We start from the raw sequence: 27,242 nt of genomic DNA, 5'->3' as shown, positions 1-27,242 counted from the left end.
TTTTGATCTACAGTGTTTGATGTGAATCAGTGTGTTGGATTAAGGGCTTCAGGGTTCATTTCTGAAACCTGTAGTAAGAATCATAAATGTATTTTAGACCTGAATGCTGAAACTCTTGATCTGAACATATATAGACATTGGAGAAGTTTAAATTCAGGACAGAATGTTATAGCTGTGGCTTGTCTCTAATTCTGAGTGGGAAAAAAGGAAAATGAAAGGAAGTATACAGCACAAGGAACCGTATGACTCAAACTGGACAAGAGGTAACTTAAATGCATTTGTTAAATACAGATACTGGCATACCAGAGCAGGCAAGTGGCCCTACTAATGCAGTAGCTTGTTTCTGTAAGTGGCCAGCCCTAAGTATCGCGACAGTGGGTACAATATTAATACCCAGTGCTTTTCACCCATTGATCTGGGGCAACACCTGTTTCCCAGAGCGCCCCATGGGATGACAAGGTCAAATGGTCACAAAGTTCTCCAAGACCGTTTCAGGCTGGACATAAGGAAGAACTTCTTTACTGTCCGAGCCCCCAAGGCTTGGAACAGACTGCCGCCGGAGATGGTGCTAGCACCTACTCTGGACTCCTTTAAGAGACATTTGGATGTTTATCTTGCTGGGATCCTTTGATCCCAGCTGACTTCCTGCCCCTGGAGCAGAGGGCTGGACTCGATGCTCTTCTGAGGTCCCTTCCAGCCCTAATGTCTGTGAATCTATGAAATCTCAGAAGGCTTTGCAACAGACTTCAGTATCACAGGCCCCATTTTACAGCTTTGGAAGCTTGCATGCTGGGAGAGAAAGGGGTTTACCAAGCTCAGTGGCAAAGCAGATACAGAATCAGGACTTCTTAGTCCCAGTCCAGTACTCTGCCCTGGCCCCTGCAAGCCTTTGAGGAAACAGTTATTGGGTGACCTGCCAGAAGGGAAGCTCCTCACTAAACTAACACCATTAGCAGCAGCCATTTACACCTCAGTAGCATAAACTAGGATTGCCTAGGTATAGCTGTAACTTCTGGAGCCAGCCAGCTCTGGATCAGGTTTTTGCAAATGCCATCTGTGACTGTCATTCTACATTGAAACCAACTACAGCTCAGACAGAGCAGAAAATCTCAGTCATAATGGGCTAATTCAATGCTGCCCAAATGTTCTCCAGACCCTTGGGCATCTGCGAGGCAGTGGTAGGTGCCACAGCTGGACTGTCAATCATGGTGGGCCCTGGCTTTTCAGTGGCAAGAGGGTTTTTCTTTTTGAGTCACAAACAGGGGCATGTTCTCAGTTCTCAATGTTTTTTTTCCCCCAGTAAAGCAATGAACTAACTGTCCCTTTTGTTTCACTACAGAGATGTTGCAATGGACTTTTGCAAAGCAGCTGAGGGGCAACCAGAGTCTTGCCTTCCTTATCTATAAGCGGATCCTTGCTCTCACTCACACCTCCCTCGTACAAGCCGGTTGCACCAGGGGAGGTGGGTCTAGTAGCAGTGTTTGGTGCTGATGTTCTTGTGGAGGAGGCTAGGAGCAGAGAGCTCCCAGGCCACCCATGCTGCACCTTAGGAAAGATGCTGCTTGTGCTCTGCGTCAAGCTGCTGTCCAGCAAAGGGTAGAGCAATAACCATAGGTGTAACCCAGGTCCTTTCGCTGAGCATTGTTGGCAGTGCTAGTAGCATCGACACCTTGGTGAAGGTGTTGTGTTCTCGCTCCTTTTTCTCAGTGATGGAGGAATGGCCCTGTACCGTCTCTCTCCTAGCTCCCATTGTTCCCATACTGCAGGAGTCCTTATTTGTGCCATTAGAAGTGTTTATATTCTCTTACCTGCATCTCCTCGACTTCCTCACTGCCGCTTTCAACCTCATCCGTACTTTGTGATGCAGATAACCTGATCGCTGCTTTTTGACAAGGGAGTCACTGCTTAATATATACATTTGCCTTTAATGCTTGCAGTTCACGTTTTGAGTTCTGCTGCTTTGCATCATTTTATTTACACATCCAGCAATGAATGCCAGGCTGAGTGGTAGAAGGTGATGCTAAATGTTTCGCGCTGACTACTGTGGCACCAGCAGTATTTGTCAGATCATTCATTCAAGTACCAAACAACTGACTTGGGTTTTGCAGAGAAAGATAACCTGCTTGCAAATCATTTGTAATACTCACAAGTGCAGCAGCTGTAGGCAGGGTATTTTAATCAACCATGTTTTTCTTGACAAAATATGATATTCATCAATAATCATGGTGCTAATGCAGTGCTAAATGGAAGATATTGTATACGTTTTTAACATAGTAACTTTCTAAATAGGCTTCTTCATAGAAACGTTCAAGAGTGTCATACTCAGACTCTTTGTAAAAAGATCTCCTGGATGTCTTTTTTCTAGTAATATTTTTTTTACGTCTTGTGTCATAGCTCAGATCAATATTTTTCAGCAATAGAACTGTCTGAATACTGACAGCTCATTTGAAGTTGTTATCAGGATACCTTTTAATTAAAAATCATATACCAAAAATCTTAGATGGTTACTGCACACAGTAATTACCTGACAGTATAAAGAGATTACTTTTAATTGCAATAAATCAAAATACTGTCATGCGTTGATCATGATACAAATTAAACCAATAGAAGGAGGATGATTCAAAGCCTAATAAGATCCGGACAGTAATTCTGGAGGAAAACTCTGCTTTCTGAACCAGTTTATTTGAGCTCTTTGTATTGTGTCCCACCATTATACATTTATAGTCAACTGATTTGAAAGTTCCGGTGTTTCCTTTCATTTTCAGTATATGCCCATGCCATTTAAGTCTATTTAAACCACTCACTGGTAGTCTATTCCCTAGGTGAGCCTGTTGGCTTCCATCATGACAGCAAGGAGGAATTTTCCCTGGGTGAAGGGGCTTGTTGCAAAACAAGCTCTTAGTGCTGCAAGAGCAACTGTTAAGGTTGAATTAGTAGGTAGCATTCCATTCTGCTGTTACCTCTGGTTGTGTCAGGGATCAGTGAGCTTGGAAATCAAGTTTACAGGTTAAAGATTTGAAATATATGAATTAAGAGCATGATTCAAGGTACTGGCCTTGACCTATAAAGCTCTAAGTGGCCTGGGTCCTGTGTGCTTAAGGAACCACTGCCAGCTCATCCCAATCCTTGAGGTCAGCCAAGAAGAACCTGCCAAAGTACTGTGTGTGCCGTGTTTCATAATCCAGAATATGCGGGAGCTCCTCAGCTCTGGGACTCCCATCCTTGAGACCTGCCAGAACCTGAGTCCGGCCATGTTTTGGAAATGGTATAAGCCTTTTTTTCATTTGGGCAGGTTTTAAAAGGTGGGGTGGAGCTCCCGGTAGTCTTTGGAGAGCCATTTTATTATTGTTTTATTATTTATCTCTCTTTAAGACTGTTTTATAAGATGCCCTGAGCCTTTTTGAGGGATGGCAGCATAGAAATCAAATCAACACATACATACATCCATTTCTGAAAGATAAAAAACACAGTTCAGAAGCTGCATTATGCATTTGTTTTCAGTCCTGGTCCGGTGAGGAGCAGCTCATGATGGATGTTCCTTTTCCATTAGGAAATGCTGTTCCCTTCCATAGAACGAGAGAATCCTGTATGCCCTGTAGATTTACAACTTGTAATGATTCAGCTTGTCATTTCAGACTAAATGTGAGGTCTTATTTAAATGTCTCAGTGATTCAAATCAGGTTCCTGATACAAGTCATTTTAAAATTGGTAATATGCTTCTTAGTCTATCAGCATTGGTAATACGTTTCTCTTCCTACTTGCTGGGAGTCCGTCAGGGACACTGGATTACTCCTGAGAAAATCTTAATTTCAACACCCGCTTCATTTGCTAAATGGCAACATTAAAAAAAAGGAAGACAGAATCAGGCTTCGTTTGGTACGTTTCTCCAACATCACAAACTTAGTCATTCTCTAGTTACCCATAGGAGGAGTTTTGTTTGGTTTGTTTTCAATAAGATAAGGTATATCAAGCCTGTGTTTCTAATTTGAAAGAACAAACTAACAAACAGTGAATAAAATTAGATGACTTTGGGCTCTTTTTATTAAGGTTAAACAAGCAAATATGGGTGCCAAGTATGCGTTTCCCTTTGTAGGTCACCTTTAAAAATTCTAGGTATGCTGAATCACAGCCGTGCCTAACATAAGACTCAGCAGATGTTGAGATTAGCCTGAAGGCTTGGAGGAATTGGCTTAACATATTTGTTTCCCAAAGCTCTAGCTGTACCTATTTCACCCTACTAATAATAATAGATAAAATGCTGAAGGACAGGGCAACATGGGAAAACTAGGTCCTGAATGTTATTGTTTTGAGGGTAAAACTTTGTCTTCCTTTCCCCAAAAAGCCATGTCTATTCAGTAAGTGTTCACTATCTTTTGTGAATGTTAGAACAGTTTCTTATTATGCAAAAATAATCAGACAGAAAGCTGAGTGTGCAAGCATCACCTCTAACTGCATCCACAGCCCTAAGCAGAGAATCACCAGTTTGCTACATTCAGGGCCCAGTCCTGACGCAGCACCACACTATGTCCCAGAAAAGTCAGTGGGACTCCACGAGTATGCCTGCACTTCATCACTTACATTACTGCCTGTTTGATCTGGGGACATCCTCTACCTTCATCCCGCAACCACACCTGAGACTGGAGATCTTGACTGAAGCAGTGGGAGGCACCTCTGGAACAGATCAAGACCTCTTTCTCAGGTTTGGCACAGAAGATTGGGAATGGATGCCAGGGATGCACTCAAGAGCACCAGGAACATGGTGTAACCAATACCCTGCAGGATCTAGGGGTGTACCTCAGTGCTCAAGTGAATGGAAAAAAGTGTGCATTTTGATAAAAGCCACTTGAGACAGAACTGGGAAACAATCCTGGAAGAGTTTATTTCAGGTCAACCAAGTTCACGAAGTTATATGCATGTGTAATATTGTGAATGTTGTGCTCCTTAATTTTTTTTAAAAGGGATATCCTTTTAAAAAAGAATAAGGAGCATAACATTCACAATATTACACACACACGCACGCACGCACACACATGCATGCACACGGCCTCCAAGGGCTACAGAGTTTATTATCCAATTCTGTTTTTGCTTTGTTTGCAAGCAAGCATGTTATCTGGTAGCAGGATTTGTCCATCTGTCTGTATCCCTTTTAAAATGTGTGTATACACACACACACACACACACACACACACACACACACACATACCTTTGCAACTAAACAGCTAAATTAACTTGGTTGACCTGAAATAAACTCTCCCAGGATTTTTTTCTCCAGTTCTGGTTCAAAACAAAGACTTCACTCTTTTCACAGCATTAATCTTAACTTTAAAGTGTTTCTTTTTTAAAAGATCTGTCTCACCAATTAGGCAAAGGCGGACTCCACTGAACAAATTGTGTCTTCCTAAACTAATATTGTCCTCCATTTTGTCCTGTCACATGTTCCTGTTTCTCCTCTGACCTTCTTCTGTCTCTCTTCTGTGCCCCCTTCCCCCCTTTCCCCCTTTTTTTATTTCTGAAGTCCTTTTGGAAGAGGACACCAGTGAGGGCAGAAGCAAAGTAAAGGCACCAGCTTCACTGTTACTCTCTCTCTCTCTCTCACACACACACACACACACACACACACATATATTCAGCTCTTCAACATACTCTAATTAACAAGGGATTAATTACTAGAGGGCTGCAAGTTCTGACACACTACACATGCACATACCCACATAGGCTTGATCTGAATGTGCACGTACAAGAAAAATCTGTTCAACATTCAAATAGAAATCCACACTTGACTTGCAAAAAAGAGTTCTAATCAGAAATCCATCTCCATAGCTCAATTTCGTCTTATCAGGACTAAAAAAAAGCAATTGTATCCCTTTCCAGTGTTTACAACAGCTGCAGAAAGAAGCCAATCCCCCACAATAATGTGAGTGGCAATTAATGAATCAATAATATCTACCTTATTTGTTTTCCTTAGCAATAACAGGCATGCATTTCTACCGAACTGACATTTTGCTGCTTTATTGCAGTCAGCACAATAGATCCTTGTTTGATCACAGAATATATGTATCTAAGCAGAGCATTCAAACAGCAGTAGCAGGTCTGACTCAGACCTAAGAAACCATCAGGGAAAGCTCACACATCCGAGTTCAGAGCGCAGTCCTAGTTATTTACAACGTTCTGCATCTTTCTGCACCAATGTGTAATTAATTGCCACGTTCCACTTCAGTGCTGTATGTATTTTCCCAATGATTTACTGTATGAATAAATAAGGAGAACAAGTCTCCAATGACATAAAATGCAAAATGTATGTTTTAATCGGTACAATATTTAGATATCTTCTTGGAGCATGTTTATGAGCAAGTTATTTATTGCTAGTGACTGAGAGGTGCTCTTGTGGAACTAATTGTGATAAATTATTAGAGCTGAGCAAATAATTTATCTGAGGAATTTGCCTGATTCTTCTTTTTTTGTGAATTGTCCATAAACACTTTGACTTTTCCAAATGTATTTATTATTTGTAATTGTATGTCATATTGTTTTTCCAGTAATTCTTGGTCTGTAGATTATATGCCAGCAGCCTGGTGTTGTAATCAAAAAAAAGAACTCTGTTTCTTTTCAACTGAATATAGGTATCATGGTGTAGTTTATTTCTTCTTAATGTGAATGAGCATAATCCTAACATTATCTTTATGGTTTATATCTTGATGCTGATGAGTTTAAATATTATTTCTTATGAATACTGAACCATTTACAATTTATGTTTTCTTCTGGCTTTTTCGAGTAAACTTATTTGTTAGAGTATTTGTGAGTGAATATGAAGTAGGCTTGAATATACCCAAAGAATATTCTGGGGGTTTTCTTTTTTTTAAATTGAAGCAATATGTTTGGATATTTAAACAGTTGTGGTAACCAGTCCCTTTTAGATACCAAGCATCCTCAACTCCATTTGGAGTAGCAGGGTCTACTCGTCTACTCGTTCATTAATGTGCATTAGGTAATGCATATTAAATCTAGTACCTCCACTGTGAAGGCATTTGTACACATGCTTGTGCAAAGGTGTCTTCGTTCAAAAGTGCACCGAATTGTGCACCAAATTGTGCAAAAGTGCACCACCACCATTTTCTCAGTGCTGATGTGCATTTTGCCATTTATACAAATGCATGCAATGTAGCACTGGGCGTGTTGGCTTGCATGCGAAGCAGACTCAATTCATTGAGCCTGTTCCCATGCCCTGGATTTCTGGTGTGTCCGAGCAGACTAATGTATATATATAATTGCCCTGAGGTACTAGAGCAAAGGTGCATTCACCCATTCTAATGCGCATTAGCTAAAGAGCATGGTTTTTTATGATGCTTTAATGCACATTAAAATAGGCTAATGCACGTTAAAGTACACATGTAGACATGCCCAAAGTGCGCTGCCTTTACATTTAAGATTGTCATTGACTTCAACAGTGTGTAAATGTCCACAGGTTAAGTATGCAGTTAAAAGATCATTAGGAGTCACAAAGCCTGTCATAAATATTGCATTTTTTTGTACATTTAACAACTTTGGATGCATTAAAATAATGAATTCTCCACTATCCCCCTCCTAGTAAACATGTTCTCCTATATAATAAAAGCATCAAGCAATTGTCAAATGTGAGAATAGAACCAAAATAGAGGGAGGGGAGGAGCCAACATCTGGACAATGAAAATGAAGTGCTAATTTTTCCTTCAGGGCAATTAATTCTTGAAACAGCTGAGGTTTAATTGAATGTGGAAGCATCATGAGATAACTTTATTCTTGTCATTGAACATTTTTACGTTTGTAAGAGAGGTGCCATGCTTGATAGAAACCAATTAGAACTGAATTTAATTTTGCAAATTGTTCATTTAATCTTTTTCTCTCATTTATCAAGCTAAAAACTAGGGGAATTTAAATATATACTATACATGAATCAAGTAGAAGAGGCAATATACTTTCAAACTTGCAAGAACATTTGAAAATGGCTTAATTTGACTCACTTACGTTGTCAGGAAAATATCTTCACCGGCATTGATGGACATCACATGGGCTGTATAAATTCAAGAAGCATAGCTGTGCTAGCAGCTCTTAAACAGCAGTCACAGGATCTGGTGCTGAAAACGCACCAGTTCATCCTGAAATCTGCTGGCATAGTAAATGCTTAGGACTGGTATTCAGATTCTGCTCCTGCAGAATACTGTAGCTGTTGCATTTGAATGATAATGGATTGGGACCTTAGAGTATTGTTGGGTCATGTAGACAGTCCTGTAAAAATGTTGAGCATCCTCCATTTTTATTAACATTAATGGGAGCTGAAGGTGAAGAATCAAATCATTCAGAATCTCTTAGGATTAGACCCATGCTCCTGAAAGAGATCTGAAGAATCTGAGAATTGAAGATGTTTGTGCAAAGGAAGATCCTGAGGCTGGTAGAAACAGTCTCTGGAGATGATCTGTGCAAAAGTATCAGCAGTTACAGTTGTCTTGCAGTGCTTGTGAAATGAATGTTTATATTCTCCTGGGGGTTTTCTCTCTCTTTTCAGACTTCTTTTATATTATGTCTTCTGCCAGAGGTCTATGCATGTCACCAGCATCTGGTGGTAACCTTTCAGTACAAACCTTCCTCTGTAGCCATAGAACTACTCAAGGTGCAGAACTGATAGGCTGTATAAATCAGGGCTGGATGAATTTTAGACCCCAGAACTAAAGCAATTCAGGTATTTTGCAGATCTAGCTAGGTCAGAAGCTAACAGTCCCTAGCCCGTCAGCCCCTGTGAACTTTTAAATTTAACAAACCTCAGATTTTCCATCCTTTTCCTTTTCTCAATGTTTCTTTCTTTTAGCTTCAGAGGTTGACAGTATTTATGGACTTTTGGAAAATTTTGCTAGTTAACTTAATAAGTACCTAAGGTTATTCCATCACAGATATATGCATGTACTTGTCAGGTCAGACTGTGCCACAATGAACTGGGAAAAGAAAGAAAATACATTGTCATCAACTTTATCATCAACAATTGAAACCATGGCCCCTTATATTTCTGCACAATAGTTTCAAGCAGCTACAGTAATTATTCAGTAAGGTACATCTCAACTACCATGAAACAAAATTCTTCACCTTATCCAAATATATTTTCTGCCCCGAAATTATAATTAGCATGAGTCTGCAAAATTCTGAGACATCTCGCCTTCTTTCTTGCCTGCATCAATATTGTTGACAATACCTGACAAGTCAGAGGAACAAGAATACAGTCAACAATTCATAATGCTCTGTATAAGATCTAGAGTCCAAGATCCACAACAGAAAGCTACAATAAATATAAAAATATAATATGGACATTTGTAGTCTTACACAGGTCTTCTTAGGCAGTTCTTGACAGTGTCTACTAGACCACATAGGCGTTGCTGAGGAATAAAACTGCAAGGCAAATCTTTTTTTCCTGACAAATCTAGCTATCCTTCACCCAGATAAATGTCCTTTCAGATGGCCAAGTAGAAGATACAAGATAACTCTCAATTCCACATGCTGTGAAATTCCATATACTGTGGCAACGTGAACTCAATGTACCCAGCAAGACTTTTGTATTGATGGTTCATTCTACTGATCATTCACTGTTCATTACAACAAACAGAAATAATGCCATTTTTTTACAATACCACTTATTTATTTTTATGCATGTTTGCGCAAGCACTTTCTGTGTTGTATAAATGTTTATGAAAAGTGAAGGATTCGGTATTTGCAACCATTCGCATTCACATGAATATTCATTATTTAAGAGTTTGTTAGGCCAGCTTAACAGTACTGTAGGTATAGTAATAATTCAATCAGGATTCAAATGTGGCATACCAATCTAAACCTGAATTCTGAAATGAAAAGAATCCATTCCTGGATAATTCAATGGAGGAAAATCTAAAATAATCTAATGAATTGGTTTTTTGTAGTTGGTTTATCAATGTAAAGAAAAAACCACTGTACCTTTGGAAGAACACATTTGAGTTTATTGACTTCTGTGAACCTAGGTTTTGCCCCCTCACCTTCATCAGTTCCCTAGCAGTGCACTCTTGAGGATGTTTCTTGCTGTACTCTTCCCTCTTCCACCCACTTCCACTTCCGATAGATGAGCATAAAAATGTACATGAGTTCAATCCATGGGTTCGAATGATTTGAGAATAAAAAACATGCTGTGGCTGCAGTTGTTGAAGCTGTAATTATGGCTTTCTGCAAATCATCCCAGCCTCTGAAAATGGTATAAGGTACTATCGATATAGCCTGCTGTTGCAAATTAAGTTCTCTGAGCAAAATCCACTAAAGAACTTATGTTCCTAAAATAAGACCTAAGCAAAATTTAGAATAGTAATCTTACAAACCCTAGCTGCGATGCCACTGGACCTTGAAGACCCCTAACTCCACAGATTTCCCAGGCAATGAAAGCTGCTCCTTTAGGCACGCTGAGAACTGCCAGTGTCATGGCAGGGCAGAGAAACCCTATGCCTATGGCATGCCTAAGACTGCTCAGGATCTAGAAGGTCTAAGGTCCTATGGCTAAGTCTCCTGAGAAGCTCAATCAAGAATTCATGGCTAGAATAAGGTTCCTTACAAAATGCAGGTGCTATTTCTAAAAAGCCCCCAAAAACATGACCAGAGGAGGCGGTGGTGGGGCCACACACCTTCTGTGTACCACCTGGTGGGTAGAGCACTTATCTAGAAAACGGGAGCTGTGGGCGCATTTCCCTTCTCCGGCTGAGGAGGGTTATGAGCAGGTTCCTGCAGCTTCAAGTCAGATGCCTCAGCCCAGGTGAAAGGGGATTTAAGATATATTCCTGTCCTCTCTGAGCTCCACAGACTCGATCTAGGTGTGCTTCATTCAAAGTGCCAGCTTTAGGCAGTTCCCTGCTGCCTGGTTTAGCTCCTAATCTAAGGCACCTAAGTCTCTCCAGGCCCAGTATAGGGAATATATGTATCTAAAACAGATCTCTAGATACCAGTTCAGGGTCCCAGAGCTTAAATCATATATTGGACCTACCTCTTGGTCCCTAGGAAAGTTTGCATTTTAGGTTTTTTTCCCTGACAAAAAGGCCAGATCTTGTACCTGATGGTATTCTACATGCCTCAAGTGACTAGTTCACATTGGTTTAAATGGTCCTTCTGCCTGAAGAGAACTGTTGGCTGCTGCCTTCATCTGTCATGGCCATCTGCTCTTCTCTTTTTTCTTCTCAGCATGACAAAAGGAACTTACATACAAAAACAGATTGAGGACATGCATTAACCTCTTTAGAGACCATAAATGGCCCCCAAGGGCTACAGAGTTTGCTGTTCAATTCTATTTTTGCTTTGCTTGCAAGCAAGCATGTTCTCTTGTAGCAGGATTTGTCCATCTGTCTGTCTGTCTCTGGCCTCTCCAAATTTCCTCTTCTAGGCATAGTCTGCATTCAGTCTTATTACCGGCCTTCCACTGATGTCAGTAGAAGCTATATTGTACTCAGTTCAAGTATATATGCCGGAGAGTTCATATGTTCCCTTTTTGCTGTCTTTTCTCCAGTACTGGGGAAAAAATATTTGATGAATGTACAGTAAAAAAAAAAGGTGCATTTGTACTTTTACTTACTCTGCCTATCACAGTCACTGAAGGAACTAAAACTTCCTAATACAAATCCACACAAAACTTAACTTATCATGCACTTAACATATATTCTTCTTTCAAATACAAAGCCAAACACTAATAAGGTAGGCTTTTGTTTGCAGTATTGCTCAGGTCATCTTTTCACTCTGCTACCAAAAAGGTACTTGTATGTTTCCTCTTTCAAATATCATTTTAAAATTATACCTTATCAAATTTGTTTTCAATGTGTCTGAATCGCAAGTTTTTCATACCTATAGGACAGTGCTGCATACTTATCCTTTCTTCTTTTGTGAAGTTGATCATGCTGGAAAATTTATCTTTGATGTAGTAGTTAATAGTTGGCAGCTACAGATTAATTGTTACATCTTTCTGGTCTTCATACTTTATTATATCTTGTATTTTGCATTACATAGAGCAAGATGAAATATGATCCAAATATTCAAATGACTACGCATAAAGAATATATTGGTTCTTCCGTTAATGCAGTGTATTATATTGGTCAGACTTTGGGGAACTTTTGCCCTGTGGGAGTTTACTTGTTTAACCTAACAAGGATGGTGATGGTTGCTATATGTGATGATTCAATGTGGATCGTTCTTTAGGACTTGGATTGACACAATCACCCTATTTGACATAGGACCTAAAGCCTACTAGTTGGATGACCATGTTTTGATCATTTGCAATGTAGGCAGCCTTTGAATCAGTTTCCTAAAAGTTCCTTATTCCAATTTCTTTAGTCTCTCAGCTCATATATGCTCCCTCTGCAAATGATTTCATTAAGGCTTCTGAAAAACTAACACATAGGCCCAAGAGAATTCCTTGTGGCAAATACATCAGTAACTAAAGAACAAACAACCACTTTGCTTAGTCATCAGCTTTAGCCAGCAAAAAATCAGAAGAAAATTCAGTGACAGATCCAAATAACTCCAGAAATCCAGGAGAAGAGTCTTGGGGAGCAGCACATCCACATCTCTGCTAAGTGTTTTCGCTCCTAAAAATTACACAGTATTGATTTAACATGCAAAATAATTAAGGCAGGGGAGTCAGAAATATGATCTGTCAATTAGGGCCATGCAAAGCTTCAGTAGCAGATTCAATTCGGAGGAGATGCGTTCCAATTCAGTGGCCGAACCCCCGAATCTGAATCAAATCAAGAGACACATTAAGAGGTCCAAATCAAATCAGAAGCCTCCAAATCAATTTGGAGAGATTCGGGGCTGATTTGGAGATTTGGCCATAGGCTATTTCCCTTGCATAAAGCAAACCCACTTTATAATGTAACAAATAAGGATAGGTTTTTAAGGTGGTGAGGGAGGGGGAAGGGAGGCTGGGACTAGGGAAGGGGCAGGAGGAGGGGTGCCATTCCCGGGGCTGTACCACGCTCTGCCTGTCCCCTCATGCCTGGGCTCTATGCCCAGCTCCTGTGCTGCCCTGTGCCGTGGTGCAGGCAGCTGGTGTCAGAGCGACCAGTGCCAGCTGTAATGAGAACTGTCAGTGGGTGCAGGGAGGGGGCGGGGCCTGCCTCTTGCTGCTCCGCACCCCCCAGGAGGGCTGCGGGCTGGGGGACTGTGTTGGGCTCTTCCTGGGGAGCACATGCCCCTGGATCTGGATGCAGGATGGTGGCAACATTGGGCTGTTCCTGGTGCTTGGGGTGGGTGCACAAGGGAAGAATCAGCCTTGCGCCGCCACCAGTGGCAGCCTGCAGTGGCAGCCTGCTGCATCCCACATCCAGATGGGGGGGCACGCCCCCTCCAGGAATAGCCCGACACAGCTCCCCAGCTGTGCCTCCTCCCACGCTGCCCGGGGCTCCACTTGCTGCCACTCCCACCAGCCCCTGCTGCAGTGGCCCTGGGAGCAGCTGACATTAGTTGCCTGTACCCTGGCATGGTGCAACCCAGGAGCTGGGGTGAGTGGGGACAGACAGAGCTCAGGCATGGAGGGACAGATGGAGCACAGTGCAGTCCTGAGAACGGCCTCCCTCCCCCTGCCCTTCCCTAGTCCCAGCCTCCCTCCCTCCCTCACCACCTGGAAACATATCCCTATCTGTTAGGGCTGTCCAAAGCTTTGGTAGCCAATTCAGTGGCCAAATCTCTGAATCCAAATCAGCCGAATTGAATCAGGACAGTTGCATTTGACATCCCTGAATTAAATTAGAGCATACGTGGGATAGTCTCAATTCAAGATTGGATTATTTCATGGATGATATGATCTTTCTACCGAAGGACAGTGGGAACATCTCAGCTTTATCGTTATGTAGTATCACAGTAGCCTCAGTCTACAGGCCACCCAAAAGAAGAATCACTCATGTGGTATCTATATCATCTCAGGACCATGTGAAGCAGCCCGTCAATAAAGCACAGCATGCCCACTTTATACGACCTATCCTCTAAAATGGAGCAGGTCTGTAATGGTTTCAAGACTGCCACTGAAACATAAGCACCACTGCTTTGGTCCTGCTTTGCCTTCTGCAGACTCAGCGCAGAGGCACTGGAGGGGATGCCCCCTGCTCCTGCTGTTAAGACCTTTATCTCTTGGATGCTTGATGTGCATTAAGTAATGCACATTAAATCTAGTACCTCCATTGTGTACACATGCTTACGCAAAGGTGTTTTAGTTCAAAAGTGTACCGCCACCATTTTCTCAGTGCTGACGCGCATTTGGCCATTTATACAAATGCGACACCGCACCAGGTGCATCAGCTTGCGTGCGAAGCAGACTCAGTTAATCGAGTCTGCTCCCATGCGTTGTATTTCTGGTGTGTCAGAGCAGACAGATGTATATGTATAAATGCCTTGAGGTACTAGAGAAAAAGTGTATTCTAGTACTTTATCTAGTACTCTAGACAAATCTATATGTATAAATGCCCTGGCAGCCGGGGGGACCCTCAGAGCGTCCACTCTGCCTCAGTTCTGTGCTTAGAGCAGGTGGGGCTTATTTTTCAGCTGCAGTCTCAAGAGCATTGCAGACCCAGTGTAGACTTGTCTGTCGTCACTGTGCTGCAGCACTCTCAGGAGAGCTTTATGGCCCATGCCCAGCACCCCACTAAAGCAATTGTATTACATGCATTGCAGGGAATAATATGCATCGAGGAGGCAGGCTGTGCTTCACTGCTTTGCTCCTCAGCACAGTGCTCGAGCAGCGTAGGCATGCCATCAGAGTCTCACCAGTGAAAAGTGAGTTGTATCTATTTGGTTTGCTAATCAAGCGGATTTATGTCTTACAAGCATCTAAGCTAGTCCGCCATATGTTAGCTGCCGCAAGATGTGCAATTGCAGCCAGGTGTAAACGGCCCAGGATGCCACCGATGACTGACTGACTGAACAAACTTTGGGACATTTGGCAGTGGAGGAGCTGACACATGAGAAATTCCAAGTTGTGTGACTAGTATAAGATATGGATGCCACTTAGAAACAGTACAAAACCAACCAGCATTTTAAGGACGTGGGGATTTGGATCCATTCCATATGCGGAACAATATACAGAGAACAAAGGAAAAAAGGATTTGGTAGTGATTTCTGCTTGGTTGTATGCAAACTGCAAGATAAAGGATACTAAGAGTCAAAGTTAGAGAAAAGCATAGAGACACAAATTAGTGTGGGTCTTATCTCCAAATACCCCTGGAACCGGAAGAGAAAGATTATCAGTGATCCAAACAATATGGCTGGAAGAAACCTGCTAAACATGATTTTTTACCTGAATGAATAAAGGAGAGAATAAAAATGTAGCCAGGTCCGTAAAAAAGAAACAAAAGCCTCATAAATCCTAAAAGCAGATCTGTGTTCGTTCTTCTTTTAAAATAATAAAAATTGAGGGGAAGACAGGGGAGAGAAAAATATTTTCACAACAAATTTTGCATTTCTCATAAAATAACATGGCCCAAGTTTGGCTTTTGTATGCTCCTTTGGGGCTGCTACTGAGATATACCAGGAGTGTATGTTCACAACCCAGGGAAAACTTTGGGCCTATCACAGCTATATGTAGCACTGGCATTCTCCTCTAATTCTGTATAGATTGTGCACATTTCTTGTTAAAGCACAGACATTACAGTAGCAAATGTGTACAGCTAAGTATGATTCAAGTTGTGGTGCTACCAGAATTGCAGGCGAGAAAGAAGAACAAGACTATTCCATTGAAATTTGCCCTATGGTCCCACTCAACTATAAATGCTTCCTTGTCTTTATCTCTTATTTTTCTTTAAAATGACTTTGGTCTATTCTTGCATTTATAGAATGTGACTGGGAGAGAGGTTTTTCTTAACAATATTCCTTGCTAGCCTGATCGTTGACTCTTCTATAATCTAAAAAAACTTCGGTGACAAAATGTCAAGTTCTCCTTTATTGCTTTACGGTCTAATGCTCCACCATTGCGTGCACAGAGAAACACTTACTCAAATGAGTAATCACTCTGAAGTCATGACAAACGTTATGCACGGTGCTACTCAGACTCTGAAAGTTGCAGGATCAGGCCCATAGTTAGGATTTTGCCTCCTTTTTCATGTTGCCTCATAAAATCACACATTTATGTATAGGGGAAGGTGTAATGGTTCTGGGAGCGTGACAAATGTTTTCTGTCAGTTGCTCATAGATTACCGACATCATAGAGTAGCAGCCAAAGCCTAAAGAAAGCCATCGTTGTTTAGCTTATTGGTGATAGGGTAGCTCCCCGATGTAGTGGAGGTTAATGACCCTATTAGCACTTGACAGGTTGTTTCAATTTATATGTATTTTAATTGAGGACTTGCTGTATATATTCTTCAGGTATTGGGCTTTTCAGTCTACAGTCTAGTGCCATTGTCTCTGATAAAACCGTAGCAATATATTGCTTCCCTTTCAAGCAGCCTTGTAGGAAATAAATGAAAACAAAACAAAACAAAGGAAAATACAATGAGCAAGAGAAAAGGATGTTGATGTGAAGACAAAATATTGTCCTGAGTATGGATTTTTTTTCTCGACAAGACCTGCGGGCAGAGTGATTCTGACTGACTCACTTAACCTGCTAGGGCCTCACTTTCCCCATTTATGCAACACAGGGTCCATCTACATGGGCATTAATGCACCTTTTAAAAGCACATTAAGCACCTCTGGGCTCCAAGGGTGGGGTGCTTGCTCGAAGGGTGGCTTTGGGGGATGCTTTAATTAGAATGGCTGCAAGAGCTCATTTGATGAACTTTAGATAAAGCACCCCCGCCGCTGTTTTGAAGCAGGGGGATGCTGATACACGAGATGCAGATGCTGGCTGAAGCACGGTAATTACCATACTCTGTAATTACATGATTAGCACAGGCAGTAATTAATTACAGTGTGTCAGAGCAGCCTCTACTCTCGTGTATAGGCACCATCCAACGTGAGGTAGTACTGCACTAATGTGCACTAGCGCATTTGCATGCTGTTTTAGTGATGCTTGATGTGCAATAGACTGTTTTACTGCACATTAGTGTAATGTCATAGTTTTTTGTGACGCTTTAATACACAGTAAAATAGTCTACTGCACATTAAAGCGCATGTGTAGATGTGCCCACATAGACTAACTTGCACCTTTTAGAAACTGATAACATTAGAAATTCTGTATTTACCATCTACCAGGATTGCAGCAGTGCAGTCTCTTTACTTCCAAGTGCAGTGCAGCAGGGAGCTGGTATGGCGCTTTATGGCACCCATCAGATAGGTGATTTGGGGTTTAATTGTGCAATATTAGCAAAGTTGCTTTGGGATCCTGAGATGACAAAGCTGTGCATTACAACATGCCTCACAGTATGGTGCGAGTCAGAGGCTATATACCTGATCTAGGCAGTATTGATGTCCTCATTTTTGACTTGCTAGGTTCAAAGTTTTGCATTCTCTTTTCATCCTTTCATGTGAGCTTTCCCCAGAGCCTACATGACTTGTGGGTGCTCTTTTTATTATTTTAGTAATGCCTTTAGAGCTTGTTTTTTTTCCCCCTGTTTTAAGTAGTTTAAGTATTAATGCAGAAACAACGGGATCTGTCAGTACAGGTAAGGAAGTGTAGGGGCATAAAAACATAGTCAGCTAGGAGGACCTGACAGCCATTCTCTCTTATTGCTGCAGTGCAAACTGTGGGTGTCTGGCACCTACTCTATAAGGAAAAAAAAAAAAGAGAGATTATCTAGGTCAGTGGTGTAACTGAAGGGGATGTCCAAGTAGCAGCCTGGGATGCCAACTTTGGGGGGAGAGGGCGAGTGAAGCAGGGGATGCAAAAATAGCCATTGCTGTAGTTTGTTGGTTGTACTACTGCATGCGGCCTGGCAGGAGCCAGTGCTGCAGAGCTGCCCCAGGTGTAGAGTTGCACTGTTACACCTCTGACCCAGGTTTGCTGAAGAAGCTAAGCTTTGTTAGCAGTTTGCCATCAACTACAGTGAAGTCAGAGTCCAGCTGGTTGTAGCTATAGCCACGTGGCTAATGCTTTGCTAAATTGTGAATCTTCTCTTAGAGTTCATGATTTAAGGAGCTCTCCGTCCCTCCCATACACTGCAACCTCATTTATCTGAGCTCGGGGTCTTCCCTTGCTGCAGAGCAAGCAGGAGTTACTACCATGACTTGCTAGTGTAGTCTCCCCACCCACTGCAGTACTGGGAATCAGCCCACATCCTCCGAATCCAGCTACCTGTCGCTAAGTGACACCATGCACTTCAATGGAAGGCGAAAGAAATCTCGAGGTAGGGTGATAATTTGAGCCCATGAAGGTCTTGTCCTATTCTGTCCTCATTCAAGATTGGTTTAAACTGTGAAGCTTGTGATTTTATGCCCCTTCCCAAGTTTGCTAGTATTCATTATAGCTCTGGATAGTCTTGCTTCCCATATGCAGGTCCAATCCTTTAAACCTGCTAAATTCAGCTGAAAATACATTTACCTTCCTCCCTATTCTGTCTGCTAGTCACAGCTTTTAATTCAGCAGTGTAGTAATTCCATCTCCTCCACGAAGGCACAGCTGCTCAGGGTTCAAGACCAGGGAGTTTGAGTCCCACCAGGGGGATTCAAAGAAGCTCTTGAAGACAGCAGCATACCAAGCGAGAGGAGCTCTTTTCAGAAATGCCCTGCTTAATGAAATCACGTAGATAAAAAGGGTTTACTTACACTGGGGTTTAGAGGCCTCACTGACACTGCTTTCTGGAAGCCAAAAGGCAGCTCCTAAGCATGTCCATTTTATAATTAATCCCTCTGCTTCAGACATAGCTGCAAGGAGAGGGAGGGAGCTGTCCTATAATACTTAACTACTGGTTGGAGTTCACCATTACCCATTATTAGAGACCCATTTGATTCATGCCTCTCCCCCAATCACCGCTTGATGAGAGCATCTGCAGACCGATGCCATTTCTCTTTACCCCTGCTTGTCTCTGCACTGGGGAGGATCTTTCTTCACGCACTCCTGCACAGCAAATAACCTGAGACATTAGAAATAAGATCAAAGTGCGGCTTTCAAGTCTGAGAATGATGCAGGCTCAGTGTATCCCTCGGCACCCTCACGTGGAGAAGGTTCGTCCTTTAATGTTTAATGTTTCTAAAGCAGCTGGGGGGCAAAGGACCCGCAGACTGCACCAGCAGAGGCTTGTGGGTCACACCAGGGCACGCTACGGGCCTCTCCAGGCTGCACATCAGCACCACACACCATCACCCAGGTTCCCAGTCTCATCTTCTCCTTCCCCAAGCAGGCTCGGCTGCACTTGGGGTGGGGGCAAGCAGCAAAAGCTGAAGGCAGGAGGGAAGACCCAGGAGACTCTGGCTGCTATTGCAGCCTGAGCAATGGAGGGAGTGGAAGCCAGGCATTATGTAGGAGAACTCTGACCAGCCATAGATGAAATGGTGTTTGTTCCTTTGACCAAGGCAATGTGCAAGTTTTATACACTTCCCCCCCCCCTTTTTTTTTCAAATGTCTTGATTGTCTTTTGTTTTATGCATCAGCATTCCTGGCAATGCAAGGTCTGCTTAATGACACTAGCCAGACGTTTAATGATTGGATTGGAAACAGAATGTCCACTTTCATGATAAATACCTAGCAATCCTGTAAGCATGCCACATGGCCATATACTTTTTACTTCTTGGCTATAATTGTACTAACCTGATGACGAGTAAAGCATAAAGCAAGTTTAAAAACCAGGATACATGTGTAGAGGCCCAAGTATTTGAAACTGCTATATACTACAACAGATCACCTTAAGATCATGCTGCGGTAACTACTATCCTCGCTCAATTAACTCCTACCTGCATTACCTACAGATGGAAATGTCAAGAACTGGGGCAGAAACACATTTTCCTGTTTGTTTCTGAAGAGCTTATATCAACACAGTTGAACTCTGTCAAACCATACCATAATGTAGATGCAGACTCAGTGGGTGCATCTACACGAGGTGCTTTGACACCGTAGTGACGAGCTACAGTGATGTAGCATCAGTGGGCAAGAACCGCGATGCTGCTGCTACTGCACGGTAGCTCGTTGCTACTGCACAGTTGGGTTGGAAATAACCTGTGCCGTGCCAGGACTGTGCAGTACCAGCAGTTACTGTGCAGTCATTTAGTATTTGCTAAAGCAAGTATTAAATAACTGCTCAGTAACAACTGTGCAGTCAGGTGTATATGTGGATGCACCCAGTGACTCCAGAGATTTTAGCTCAAGAGGCAGAAGTTTCAGTCTCATGTGGGTTTTATTTTTCAATATGATTTTGCTAAAGAGATGTTGTAGGTTTCCACCATTTAAGATTCAATCTGCCTAAAAAGTGTTCGCCAGATTTTGGTGTTACCAAAACTTTGTGTCCTAGTTTAAATTTAATTCAGATCAATATTGAAATGCTATGTTCTTAGTCCAACTCTGCCTCATATAGGTACGACCTGATTCTGCACATTACACATACAGTCACACATTGTATTTTTACTGTGTTATTAATGCACTGGCTGTTGCTCTGTTTCCTTTCCAGACATCTCATGCTAATATATACTGCCCTGATCACTAATGAATGGAGGGATGACCTACTTTTTTGGAAACGGGTGAAAGGTCTCCCTGAAAGCCAAACTTGGAAAAAATCACATTATATGAATAGCATTAGGGAGGGTACAGCAAAGTTTCTGGAAGCTGGTGCCATGGGCATTGGATAACGTACGCCCTACACAGCTGCATGCACAGACCCGAAACTGTTGTATGTGGTTTTTAAATATTTATTTATCTGTAGCAACTAAATGAACCGTGGAAACAAGTTGAGCAATATAGGAAGATTAAAATCTTAAACCATGCCCCAAGTTGGCAAGGGCAAAATAAAATGAATGGATAGCGAATACTGAATGAAGGAATCATCCTCTTAACTCTGAACTCAAGTCTTGGCCGCAGGATGCCGCTAGCATCATTATATCATTCCTGTCGCTAACACTGTAGTCCATACATCTTTTCTAGGTTGGTGAACTTGCTTATAACTGTGTAACTTTGCTGTCTGCAATAATGGGTACAGGCACAGCATTGATCAAGGAACTTCATGATGAAATTTAAAAAAACCCACACAAATTATCTAAGAGCCACATTATTCTGTCTTATAAATGTAACTCCAGTTAACTTTATCATGAAATGTTATGCGTATCTGTCAGGAAAGAGGTTTGGTCCTAAAGTCACATGCTTGCCTCACAGTTGAAAATCTTCTTGTTGGTATACCGTTCAGTTTTCGTGTGATCATCTCTCTTTACTTGCTTGCAAACAATGAGAAGGATATTGGTAAAACACCAGCCAAGGCTACAGTGTATAAATAATTTGATACCAACCCGACGTATGTTCTTTTCTTTCCATAAAGACTGTAAATAGCCTCATTAATGAAATGGCTTGAATACCTTTAATCTGCCTAAAACTTTACCAGAAGGTGAAGGAGCTGGGATCGCTGCCCCAAACATCTGTAAAAGGCTACCAATAGACTGGTATTTTTAAGAAGCCCTAATTTCAAGAAGATTTTTTTCCAGTGTGCAATAACTAAAATAGTAGCTACTTAGTCTGTAGGCTTAGAGGAAATCCTCACCCTATCCCCTAGGCCATGTACAGACATGAGCCAGGTGCATTTTGTGGTGCCATAAACATGCCCGCTGTGTCTATATGTCTTCACTGCACAGGTGACCTAGGCCCATACCTGGGTTTTAGCCCCAAGCTCCCCTACCATCCACAAGGAAAAGTCTCCATCCTAAGGGTGAAATGGCTTTCCCATCCTGTGGAAAATGTTTTAGTTTTCCTATAGCAAAATTGATGATTTTACAAACTGGCATTTTCTGATCAAAAGCCACTTTACTGAAAGGCCCAACTACCCCTCTAACAATGAGGACACTAACATATGCAGAGAAGAGGAGGCTTTCACTTGTCTAAACAAAGCTGAGTAGTGTGGGCTACCTCTGCACAGCGGGGACCTGTGAATGCTTGCACATACAAATAAACCAATATACATATTTGCTTTGCATGCACAAAGGAGTTTTCACATTGAGATCATATTGCAGTACTTTAAGACAGTGGCAAAAATATAATTGTATTAGATTTCTCCATGGCTCTCAGATCATGTCTGGAGGCTGTTAGCAGCTTGTGTAAGGTAGAGCAGCCTTCAGTTTGCTTTAGCTTACTCTGAGGAGCTAGGCTTGCACCAGGATGGAAGCAAACTGTGAAGCTGGTGTATAGCTATCTTGCCTTGCAGCTTGGATCCAGTGTCATTGAGCCAGTGGACGTGGCTAGTCACACAGGCCTTGTGGACCCATGTGTCTCAATTGAGAAAGTCTTTAAAATGCTCATTCTAATGAGTTTTGATGGCTCCCCTTTTCCTGATCAGGTCTCCTGAATCCTTAGGTCTCAAGGGAGATGCTTTCTGAGTGATCAGACCATAGATGGCTTTAGAGGCACTGGAAAAACTGTACATATTGTGGATGTTAAGAAGTTGTTGAATCTCAGCCTTGTCTTCCCACCATTTCTTCTTTGTATCACGTGTCCTCCTTTGGACTTCCCCAGCTTGCTGGAGATTCAATTTCTTTTGCTTGGAGTTGGTGTTGTTTGCAAGCACAAAAGGCCTTGCACTTGTGATTGATCAACTCTTGAAAATCCTGGTCATTCTCATCAAAGAAGTCTTGATGTTTCCTGGTAGAGAATCCAAGTCTCTTCTCACAGGCACTAGTAACAGTGGCTTGAGGGCACCCCACTCACTGCTGACATTCTCCCATGGTTGTTGATTGGAATTCATCGGTTTTTGATTGAGACAGTAGTGGAAGAGGTCTCATTTACTTGGGTCCTTGAGTCCTCCAACTTTGATCTTCCCTCAGCATTGCTTCTGCTGCAGCCGTTGTTTAAAACCCAGTTTGAGTGGCATAACTGAACAAATGAGTCAATTATCTGTCCAGCAGTCATCAGGTCCTAGCATAATTTGGGTGATTCAGACATCTTTGCAATCCCAGGCATAGATGATGACATAGTCAATCAGGTGCCAATGCTTAGATCATGAGTTTTGCCATGATATCCTGTGCCTGTTTTTTTGGTGGAACAGGGTGTTGGTGATGGTGAGTCCATGTTGCGTGCATTTGTTCAAGAGGAGGATGCCATTGGTGTTGACCTTTTCTGCTCCTTCCCTGCTGATGATTCTGTTCCAGAGGTTAGAGTCCCTTCTGACTCTGGCATTGAAATCACTGAGAAGAATAAACTATAGCTGTGCCAAAGTCTGCATTGCAGGCTTTAGAATTGGTGATTTAGGAGACACCAGAGTCTCCTGAGGGCCATCTGTGATCCTCACTGGTTTAGGCAAATTTTAGGAAAGGATTAAATAATACTCCCATTAAGCCATATGCATATTCATGCAAACTGTTATTTGTACACTCATTTATTTTTTACTGTCATAAGTATTTAAAAAGCAGCACCTTTTGTATGCAAATTTCTGCGTAATGATACTTGCCAGACTTCAAATTAATGAATCATAGGCATAATTTTACTCACAACTTTGAATCTCAAATAAATTGAAACTCAATCACAAAACTGCCATTTAGCTGCAAGTGTTGCAGTACATGGTTCGGACTGCCTGGCATATCGGCATGCAAATGTCCAAGCCACACACTTGTACACTTGTCAGGAGAAAGGTACAACAAATATATTGCATTTTTATCTGTCTTATGTGTAGCTCTGTGTTCTGCCATTTTCAGTATGTATCTGCTTTATTGATGGAACACATCAGTATCATATTCTTATTTATTCTCCTCCTCATCATCAGATAAGCAACAGCTACTCTCTCATAAAGATGTCCATGGCTTAGCTATACCTACTAGTAACAGCTAATAATTGAATCATAAATTTATAACAATTTAATCAGACCTTTTACATTTTCCAAGGCAGCAGTCAAATCTTGGCCCCACAGAAGTCAATGGTAAAACTCACACTGACTTAAATGGGACCAGGATTTTTCTCAAATGTAGTTTTTAGCTATGGTAATCTCCATCATAGTTTGCAGTACAGACCATAGGACTCGGGAGAACATGAGTTTGTCATTGCGTGGAAGCCTGTCAACATGTCAACTCAACTCAACCTGTGGACTTCATTCTATACCAGCTGAATTTAACAAGAGTCTCTACTAGTGCATGCAAGAGACAGTGCTTTCCAAATCACCTGTATGGGTCAGCATTTTGGGTGACCATTATCATGGCAGGCAGAGCTATTCTTAATTGATATAACCACGTGAGCATAAATTGCAGTGCAATATATTAGTTCTAAATGAAATAATGATGTTTCTGAAGTAAAACACTTTCTTCTGGTGGGAAGGGGTGGCAATCTTAGCTCCTTTACAACTAGGCCACTCCTTTAGCTCATGCAATGCACTTTAGTTATAATTTGGCTTGGAAGGTTTGGCACAAAAAAAGAATAAATCAATCTGCACTGCAATTAACATATGATATGCCATGCACAATTATTACTCAGAGGGAGAGCGTTTTACCAGCTCGTATAAAAATAGCATAGGAAAATAGATTTGTCTGGAAATATGTTCTTAAATGAGTTGTTTATATCCATTTATGCCGTATCCCAATAAAGCCACTTCTTGTTAGCATCATGGACCATTAGGCACTTCCTATAAAGCATAAACCATACAGCATCCTGTGCAGCAGGGATTCTCACTATTAATAATCCTCTGTGACATCACGGCATTTTAAAGTACGGTCTTTACTATAAGTTCTCAGCCTGGGCTCCATTGCATCTTCTTGATAATGCAATCTGAAATGCCTGCCCCTTGCATCCTCCTCAAATTTGTTCAAGTTTTATAAGTCATTCTTTTTCCTCAAAGTGATAACTTATTTTTGAACTAAGTTGCATAATTCCGAGTTTGGAACAGCCTGTCCCATGTGAAAGCATTTGGGGAGTCAGCCTTCTCCCTTTCCATTAACATTTGTTTGGACAGTCCTCCACAACCACACCCCTGGAGGAGCAGGAGTTTAAGTGCTTATTGTAAGCTGCTTCTTCTCTCCCCACCCCACAGTTGAATGGAGTCCATACTTCAATTACCGTAACGTTTCCTGCATCAGTGCCCCAATCAGGGTTCCCACCTGTCCCCCCAAAAGTACTAAGAACACTTGTCTTTACTATGTAATGAAAACTGAACTGTCTGTAAAAGAAAAGAAAATCTAAGAAACCATGACTTTAATTGAGGTTCCACTATCAAAATGATGCGTGTGTTAATGGACAGGCAGAGGAGGAGCAGAGCCACCTTGTGTCTGAGCAGGAGCAGAGCTCAGTGCCCTGCAGGGAACCCTTTATCAGGGCTTCATGGCCCGTGAAAGCCTCCCTAGTCCCCAGACGCTGCCCTCAGCCATGTTCTCCCACAGCATGCACCAGCCATTGCCTGCTTGCAATGACCATCAGCTGTGCAGCCACAGGCAGGCCAGGGAGGGGAGCATTGCAGCCAGAACAGAACTGCAGGTCAGCAGTGGGGAAAGGCGGTGAGTGGGGTCCATGCCAGAATGGGGGAAGTGGGGTGGGCAGGGGTAAGGTTGTGGGGTGGGGTGGGGAGAGTGGTCAGGGGTATCAGGGTGTGGGGACCACTGGTGTAGAGGCAGAATGGGAGGGCCTGGGGGGACTGGGCAGGGAGCAGGAGCTCCTGAAAGGAGTGACCTACACAGCCTGCCCAGCCTGGCACCCCACACTGTTGCTAACAGACATGGGGCAAGAGCAACCCTGGAGCCTCCCCTGCCCCTGATTTAACTGGAGACATTGTGGCAGCAAGCAAGACCCTTTACTGCACCTAAGGGCAAACCCTGTTGAAGAGGGTGAAGGGGGAATGCAAAGGGAGGGGAAGTGACTGTCTTGGAGAGGAAAGAGTGGCAAGAGTGGGACGAAGGTTTCAGTGTTTGGTTTCACTTAATGTTTAATAGCAGACACATTTGTTCACATTAGAACACCAGTTGAAATGTGTTTGCCCAGGTTTCTGGGTGGGTAGGCTCAAGCCAGATTTAGGAAGTGTGTGGTAAATTCCTAATTTTGAACCCATCCCTTGTTACTGCTTTCCAGGGCCTGGCAGATGGATTACGTTTACATTCTGTAAAACAGGTCAGTAAAAAAGTTTGGTTGTTAGTAAAAAGTTTCCAGCTTGTCATTAAAAACATTCTTGGGTTGGAAACCCTAGCCCCAACCTGAAAGAAAATAGGCTCACCAGAAGAGAGATCTCTCTATCTTTTCTTACTTTTTCCTACCTTTTGGCAATTCAGATAGCATTAGCAAGAATATTTCACCAGATTTATTCATTCTATCCATGAGAGAGAATGGATCCTTGTGATAGAATTGCTTTTGTGCCAGTTTTGCAAAGCAACTCTGTTGTTATTTACTATTTGGATTACAGTAGGACATCAGAGCACCAATCAAGAAGTAGATTTTGCTAGGCATCTTACAAACACATAACACAGAGGAATTTCCTGATGCTAACAGTTTATATGTCATTGGCTTTGAGTGGGTATCAATAATGGGGATTTGTTTGTTTGTTTTTTTGCTCTAGCATTTGGCTTATAACTTTGTAGGCCATGACCTGGTTGCCAAATGGAATAAACTTTTTTTAGTGTGATCAGCTAAAATGATCTGCTGCCCATGGTGAAGTTTGTAGGGCACAGTAGGGATTTAACAAGATTTTCTCTTTGTTTATTTCTTAGGAACTGAAGGAGGAACTTTGCAGCACTGTGTTTATCGCGGTATAATAAATCAGTACTTGAGGGTCTCACATGCTCACTAGACAGTAATAATAAAAGTACATGGCACTTTTCTCTGTGTGTTTGGTTTTCTTTTTTCTTTTCCTCAGTCTGTTCTCAGGCCCTTAAAAGCCTTACCGTAGCATTAATAGCGTGGGTATTCATACAGAATCAGTAAATGAGGCATGTCTTCCTCTCTGTAAAATATGACATGGGTATAGAATTTCATCCATTTTTGTATTTGACCTTGATAATGGGAACCGGATGGTATACTATAGGTTAATGAGCCAATTATTGTTATACATGACAGCAGTCACAATGACTGTTTTTTTACTTTTTATTATGTACATAAATTGATCCTGGAAATGGCGAAGTATTGTAGTGCCTTCTTCATCCATACGCAAAATGTACTTGCTGGGGATAATTATGGACTCTTGTACAATTCAGGAAAAGAAAGAGCTCGTTCA

General features: G+C 42.0%; 1 long non-coding RNA gene across 1 annotated transcript in view; it reads left to right on the top strand.

The window, feature by feature from the left end:
* LOC109283238 (uncharacterized) overlaps positions 1 to 26,836 on the top strand; it is a 259,540-nt gene extending 232,704 nt beyond the window's left edge. The window contains exons 3-4 of the long non-coding RNA XR_009464008.1: positions 26,108 to 26,146; positions 26,740 to 26,836. This is a non-coding gene — a long non-coding RNA (uncharacterized LOC109283238). The remainder of the gene's footprint in view (positions 1 to 26,107; positions 26,147 to 26,739) is intronic.
* Positions 26,837 to 27,242: the final 406 nt, after the last annotated feature.

Source organism: Alligator mississippiensis, chromosome 8 (genome assembly GCF_030867095.1).
Source record: "Alligator mississippiensis isolate rAllMis1 chromosome 8, rAllMis1, whole genome shotgun sequence".
NCBI classification, from domain to species: domain Eukaryota; kingdom Metazoa; phylum Chordata; order Crocodylia; family Alligatoridae; genus Alligator; species Alligator mississippiensis.
The sequence above is the reverse complement of the archived record's forward strand: the minus strand, read 5'-3'. Positions and strand labels throughout refer to the sequence as shown.